The 7,697-nt window shown below is 46.1% G+C and overlaps 1 pseudogene; it reads right to left on the minus strand.

Moving 5' to 3' along the window:
• Nucleotides 1-2,361: 2,361 nt before the first annotated feature.
• Nucleotides 2,362-3,776, minus strand: LOC105479009 (PRAME family member 17 pseudogene; annotated as a pseudogene).
• Nucleotides 3,777-7,697: the final 3,921 nt, after the last annotated feature.

Below are 7,697 nucleotides of genomic sequence, written 5' to 3' on the forward strand. Positions count from 1 at the left end.
CAGAAATTTTTTGTCACAGTTCTGGAGGCCAGAAGCCCAAGATAAAGGTGTTCCTTCTGTGGGCTGTGAGGGAGAATCTGTTCCATGCCTCTCTTCTAGCTTCTGGATGTCTTCTCAATATCGCATTTCAAATGCAGTATCTGGGCTGGGCGCTGTGGCTCATGCCTGTAATCCCAGCACTTTGGGAGGCTGAGGCAGGTGGATCACTTGAGTTCAGGAGTTCGGGACCAACCTGACCAACATGGTGAATCCCTGTCTCTACTAAAAAAATACAAAAATTAGCTCGGTGTTTTGGCGGGTGCCTGTAATCCCAGCTACTTGAGAGGCTGAGGCAGGAAAATTGCTTGAACCTGGGAGATGGAGGTTGCAGTGAACCAAAATCATACCACTGCCCTCCAGCCTGGGCAACAGAGCAAGACTCTGTCTCAAAAAAAAAAAAAAAAAAAAAAAAAAGAACAATTTCAATATTTGGTATTCCTTGGCTTGTAAGCATATCATCTTGATCTCTGCCTTCAGGTTCACATGGCATTCTCCCCATGTCTCTGTCTTAGTGCCCGTTTTTCCCCTTTTTATAAGGATACAGTCATATTGGATTAGGGCCCAACCCACTGGCCTCATGTTGACTTGATCAACAGCAGACACCCCATTTCCAAATAAGGTCCCATTCATAGATACTGGAGGTTAGGACTTCAACATCTTTTTGGGGATAAAATTTGACCATGACAGCTACCTACCTAAGATCTCTCAGCTTCTCCTCAGAATTCCTTGGTACTTTCACCTTACTCCTTCTTTGTTCCAGAAAAGTCTCTCTTTTCTTTGACCAGGCTAACTCCTTCCTAGGCCTTCTAATTCCATCCCTTCCAACTTCCTCCTGGGTCCTTCTGTGCCAGTTAGCCTTTCTTAGGCTTCTCTTCAGGATCTTCCCAGACTTACACATTTGCTTAGGTCTTCTTTCTGTTCCCCTGTGTCCTGCCATTGCTGCCTTCTGTTCTCTTGTTCTTTTTCATTCCATTGCCCACTGCGTCCACTTCCCCACCACTCATGTGTTCTCTGCACACTAGCTGTCAAAACAGCCCTTACAGATGCAGTAAAGCATGGTGGCCAAGAGTGCAGTCTTTGGGAATCAGAATACCTGGCTTCATATCCTCGTTTACCTAATCTCTCTAACCTAGTTCTGTTCATCTCTAAGCATGGGTAGTAACAGTACTATAGTTTGGATGTGGTTTGTCCCTGCCCAAACTCGTGTTGGAATTTGATTCCCAATGTGGCAGTGTTGGGAGGTGGGATCTATTGGGAGGTTTGGGTCATAGGGGCAGCTCTCTCATAAATAGATTAATGCCCTCTGTGGGGGTGAGTCAGTTCTTCTTCTTGTGGGGATGGATTAGTTCTGGCGAGAGTGGGCTTTTAGAGTCTGGCTTCCTCAGTTTCTCTCTCTTGCTTCCTCTCTTGCCATGTGACCTCTTTGCACATGTCTGCTCTCCTTCCACTTACAGTCATGAGTGGAAGCAGCCTGAGGCCCTCAACAGATGCAGCTGCCCAATCTCGGACCTCCCAGCTCCCAGAATTGTGAGTCAAATAAGCCTCTTTTCTTTACATCCAGTCTCAGATATTCTGTTCTAGCAATGCAAAACAGATAAAGACAAACAGCATTTAATTTACAGGGCTTTTTAAAAAAACTATATATATATATATATTAGCCTAATTATCTTAGCCTAAGTCCTTGTCTCAGCTATGTGTTAGAATTACAATTTTTTTTCCATTCAGGTTCCATTTATTTTTGACATTTTTTAATAACCATCCTTGTGGCGGTAACTCCTGCATCACTCTAGAACTTCAGGTTCTATTTCTGACTCTAGGACACAGGTCCCTGAAGGCCTCATTGACGCCAAGTCAGCATTTTCACCCAGTACTGCCCCCTGCTTAGTCACCTTTGTTTTTCTACTCACATTGAGCACATGCCTGAAACACACTCGTTCTGTGCTTCCTTTAAGATGCACCTGACCGGGCCTGGCTGCTCATGCCTGTAAACCTGGCACTGTGGAAGGCAGAGGCGGGGTCAGGAGTTCGAGACCAGCCTCGCCGACATTGTGAAACCCTGTCTCTACTAAAAATACAAAAATTAGTTGGGCATGGTGGCACATGCCCGTAACACCAGCTACTCGGGAGGCTGAAGCAGGAGAATCACTTGAACCTTGGAGGCATAGGTTGCAGTGAGCTGAGATTGTGCCACTGCACTTCAGTCTGAGTGACAGAGTGAGACTCTGTCTCAAAAAAAGAAAGAAAAAAAATGTACCTATGTCCTAGAGTTTAGTGCCCAAGTGTCTGGGACACAGCTTATCCACCCCACTAACCAGGCCTTCCCTAGGAGCAAAGATGGAGCTCCAGTTTCTCAGATGGTCATGAGCCACAGGCAGGGCAGGGGGCGGGGCCAAAGAAGATCCTCTTGGGCTGCCTTACTTCCCTGAGTGTACCCATCAGCTCAGCCCGAATTGGGGCGATGATCTCCCAATTGACATGACACCTGTTGTCAAGACTGTCCAGAGGGGCAGGATCTGTCTCCAGTCTTAACTTGCTCAGCCCGCCTGTGTGACGCAATAGGACTTTCAGAGCATTCACAGAGGTCTCATTTCCGTGAAAGTAGAAGGTGGTGAGCTGGGAGCAGCGGCTCAGGGCAGGCAGGATGACCCGGTGTTGGGAGTCCTGGATCCGACAGTCCTCTAAGACGAGGGTCTCGAGAGTAGCAGCAGCTTTCTCTAGCAGAGCTCCAAGGGGCTCAAGATTGGTGGTCCACACTAGGATATGAATCAGATGCAGCTGCTTTAGTTGACTGAGGCTTGGGTACTGACACTGCATGTCCCAGTCAGCTAGGTAAGCATGACAGAATGTAATGGCCTCCAAGGGGTTCTTGAGGCATCTGAGCAGGTGCTCCAGGTGCTCTTTAATATTATTGACCTTTCTTATATAAAGCGTCTGGGGGCTCCAGGCAGACGAATGGAGAGTCCAAGTCAGGAATGAACTGCTGTTGGCCGCGCATGTATAACTCACACCCGTAACCGAAGGCTAAAAAGAGTTTGTGAAGATTGCTCATCTGGCTCAGGTAAGGGGCAAACTTTCCTGTTCTATTCAGTGAGCACTTTTTCCAGACTTCCAACTCATGGATACTGCTGTCTGGGTATACCTTTCCCAATAAATTTCTGAAATTTGAAATGGGCATTGAGTAATTCTGTACCTTCCTACAACACAGGTGTACTAAATATCTTCTGTAGTGGATCCACCCACAGAGGTAGCGTAGACATTCATCCAGGGTATTTTCCTTTACGTAGAGGTCTATGAACACCTTCAAGGGCTGGTGCTCTCCTGTCCTTGGGCAGTCCTCCACTGCCTGCCTCTTACTCAAGGCCTCTGGGGAGCAGGACAGGGCCCTGGCTCCAGACCATATGGTCCAGAAATTCTCATGAACATCTCGCAAATCCAGCACTTGAAGTTTCCACCTCCTGGGGCGAACCTTCTGGCCAGCGTATCAAGTCCCTTCAGCACAGCTCACAAGGTCTCCAGATGAGGTGTCTTCATCAGGGACTCCAGAGGGAGGCGGGGGAAGGGCCAGGCCAGTGCCATGGCCTTTAGACTCTACAGTGTCTCCTGCTGACGGCCTCCGTGAACAGCAGACAGAAGACCTCCTTGGGCAGCTCCTCCAGGGTGAAGATGGCCAAGAACTGGTTCCTCAGCAGGCTCTGCCCCACCAGCTCCAGGAGTGTGGGCGGGGCTTGGAGGCTCATTCTGATAAATGATCAGAGGAGCAGCCTTCCAAACTAGAGGTGGGCCTTTCACTTTGAAACTGCCATCCACAAATCCAATAGCTTTTTGTCAGTGAGGGAACTGTTTATTGGGAACCATGGAATCTGGCAGCTCCTCACGCAGTTCTAGAGTCAGTTTTAGGGAAAAAGAGGATCCATGCCTGTGAGTCTCTCCTTCTGGCATTCCCCAGGTGGCATGATCCTATATAAACCATTGCCATTTAAGTATGGAACTCTGGGAACTGCCATTCTCATTAACATGTTTATCTGACACCATCCCAGACAGTATGGGTATTTCAGGTATCAGGATCATCTTATGTCCTTCAGTGATAGAGGTAGTTTCAGTTAACATTCCACAACCAGGCAGTAAATGCCCCTCAACTAGAAACTCTCTCGTCATGGCCAGGCACAGCAGCTCATGCCTTGAATCCCAGCACTTTGGGAGGTCGAAGCGGGCGGATCACTTGAGGTCAGGAGTTTGAGACCAGCCTGGCCAGCATGGTGAAACCCTGTCCCTACAAAAAATACAAAAATTAGCCAGACGTGGTGTTGCTCGCCTGTAATCCCAGCTGCTTGGGAGGCTGAGGCAGGAGAATCGCCTGAACCTGGGAGGCAGAGGTTGCAGTGAGCCGAGACCACGCCACTGTACTCCAGCCTGAGCAACAGAGTGAGACTCCATCTCAAAAAAAAAAAAGAAAGAAACTCTCTCATCCAAAGTCCCTGTGAGACCACCTTTTCATAATTATAACATTAAGAGAAACCTGACGTAGTTGACTCTTCTTGCTTCTGATCTCCAAGCTATCTTTGATCATTCCTGGGCATAAGCCAAGCTAGCACTGGGGGGAATTTAGTTAACAGTTTAACTTGACAGCAAGGATGGTGACAGCCCCTCCCTTAAACTACCCCTCTCCTTGCTCAGGGACTGAACACTCAGCATTACAATTTTTTTGTGTGATTTTTACTACTCCTGTTACTATGAAGCTAGTCATTATGTCTATATATTCAGTCACAAATCATTTGCTATCTGTATTTTAACTACTGGCTAGACATTTTCTCTACATATTCTACTGACATTTCAATATATCCCAAAACTAAGACCTCCCCTCCCTCTACACTTCTGAGCTTTTTTCTGATTTTTAAATTTGTGTTAATGGCACCATTACACTTCTATCAGCTCTGGACACACACCTTGGAGTCAAGACTTCCTTTCCTGTATCAACTACATCCAATCAATAACTAAGTTCTGTAAGTTTCATCAATGAAACATTTAAAAATATATGTATCTGGGTTGGCCACAATGGCTCATCTTGTACTCCTAGCACTTTGGGAGGCTGAGCTGGGAGAATTGCTTGAGCTCATGAATCCAAGATTATGGAGCTATGATCATGCCACTGTGCTCCAGCCTGAGCAATAGAGCAATACACACACACACACACACACACACACACACGCCTAGTTTAGGTTATTACTCCCCCTAGTCTATTCTAGTAGCCTTCTAATGGGATTCCTTTACTTCAATCCTTGTCATGATGTTTACTTCTGTATACTGCTGCCAGATTCTTCTTCTTAAAATGCTACTTGGTCATAGAACTTCCCTGCAGAAAAGTTTTCAATGGTTCCTGTTTACCTACAAGGTAAAATCCAAACTCTGACACTCAATTGCCTTTATAATATGGCTTCTCTTCCTTCTAGCCTCATCTCCGTATACCTTTGACTACGCAGAAGCATCAGTCATATTGAAAACATGCCCAGTACTTTTTTATTTGTGGGTCTTGGTTTAAGGTATTTCCTTCTTTATTTTCATTTTTTAGAGACAAGGTTTTGCTCTGTCGCACAGGCTGGAGTACAGTGGTGTGATCATTGCAGCCTCAAACTCCCAGGCTCAATCAGTCCTCCTGCCTCAGCCTCCCAAAGCACTGGGATTATAGACATGAGCCCCTTCGCCCAGCTGAGGTGTTTCCTTCTACTTGGAACACTTATTCCATTCCTTATCTTTCAGTGCTCTTCTTAAGTATGCCTTCCTCTTGGTAGGCTTCTCTGGCTCCTTCAACTGGGTGAGTTCTCTCCCCTTGCTGACTCTCAGCATATTATTTAATATCTACCCTCCTGTGGCCCTTAACATCATCTGTCTTACACTCCTTGGTAGGACATTCTTTAGTCTCGTTTTCATATTTCCTGAAACTTACAACAGTGCCTCATATATGCAGATGCACATAATTGTTGAGACCCTTGACCTGATTTGAAGACTGCTTAACTTTGAATATCAGGTTTCGTTTTAAAAAATTCTCAATAGGCTAAGAGTGAGTGACAAGGCAAATGTGAGTGAACGCTGCGGTGCAGTGTGAAGCAGGGCTTTAGCTCCCAGCCCACTAGAACCTCTCCCTGCTTATCCCTCCATGTCTTTTCATGGCTTCACCTCATCTCCCACTCACACCGTGGGGAAAATCATGGGTTTTGGGGGAATTGTCAACACAGGACTAAGATGCTCGTCCCCGCTCCCTTCCCGCAATCCTTTCTATCCTTCATCTTGGCCTTCTTTCACCTTTTCCTTCTTGGCTCAGACACTTTCTTCTCTCTGCTTCTTCTCCTTCTGCTTTTCCTGTTTGCCTCACCTTCTCTATCACCATCTAGAGCCATAAAGGACGTTGAGTCTGGGGCTGGGCTGAAGATAAGAAGCAGAGACAAACAGATACATTCGCCTGGAGAAAGGCTAGCCCACTGAACCAAGGTGTGACCCCTCATGGCTTCTTTGGTCCCCAGCAGCACCAGACTTCTGACTCCCCTCTGACTACTGTCATCTCACTGCCTTCTTCACTAACTTCAAACTACTCAGCTTGCAGACATGCAGCAACTGCTCTTTGTCCTATTGGTTTGAGTTAAGAACAGAGGTTTGCAAAGTGATGGCTTTATCCACAGACACCTATGGAATGCAAAGTACTTGCTCCTTCCATTTACAGAACAAACAGCTGAGAACCAGGAATGCTGCCTCCTCATAAAGCCCTGCTAGCCCTGTCTTCCTCCCTCTGGCTTCTCACCTGCAGATCCCTCTACCCCACAAGCACACTATCGTATGACTGCGGGTGCCCCCAGGGAGGTGCAATTTAATCTTCAACCTGTTTCTCCAAGGAGATCGCTTTTCCGGAGAACATTTTTGGAAGAGCTTAAATGTTTTAGTCTGATTATCTAGCATTCCTTGTCCTGCCTGCCCCTCCCTTAATGCATCCCCTTGTCTCCATCAGCAACCTCTTTGTAAACCAGTTTCATTATCTCTAGTTGTACCAGTAACTTTCCACTTCTTATCATGATTCCTCTACTACCAGTTTATCCCAAATGACCCATGTGTTTAGAGACCACTGCACTGGACACAGATGACTCACTTGGGCATGTCCAGGTGAATGGCGAGTTCTTGTCTGTCACAAGGCCAGAACTCCCTAAACTTCAAATATGAAGTCCTTTAATTAGTAGGAAGTTGAATTTTGCTTCTGGTGCAAGAATTTTTAGGAACCAAGAGGACACATTTTAGAGCATTTTAAGCTCATTTGAGACACATTTGTAAATCTGAGGGATTCCTTATATCTGTATCCCTACTATTATTACTCAGAATTCCCTAGTTTTAGCACAGGATAACAAAAGGGTGATATTCAAGTTCACTAGAACTAATCATGGTTGGCCAAATTTCTTGTGAATCTAACAAATGTCTAGAGTTTTGTTTCCGAGCTGACCTCAGTATATGATTGTCAGGAAATCCCAGGCCCCCTGGGGACAGCCGGCTAGTGCAACAGCAATCTTTCTAAAGTGGTTGGTCAAATACAGCCACATACAATATGGATGTCTCTCACAAACAGAATGTTGAGTGAAAGAACCGAGCCCTAAAAGAGAAAATGCCATACAATTCAATTTTTC

This window comes from Macaca nemestrina, chromosome 1 (assembly GCF_043159975.1).
Source record: "Macaca nemestrina isolate mMacNem1 chromosome 1, mMacNem.hap1, whole genome shotgun sequence".
Taxonomy (NCBI): domain Eukaryota; kingdom Metazoa; phylum Chordata; class Mammalia; order Primates; family Cercopithecidae; genus Macaca; species Macaca nemestrina.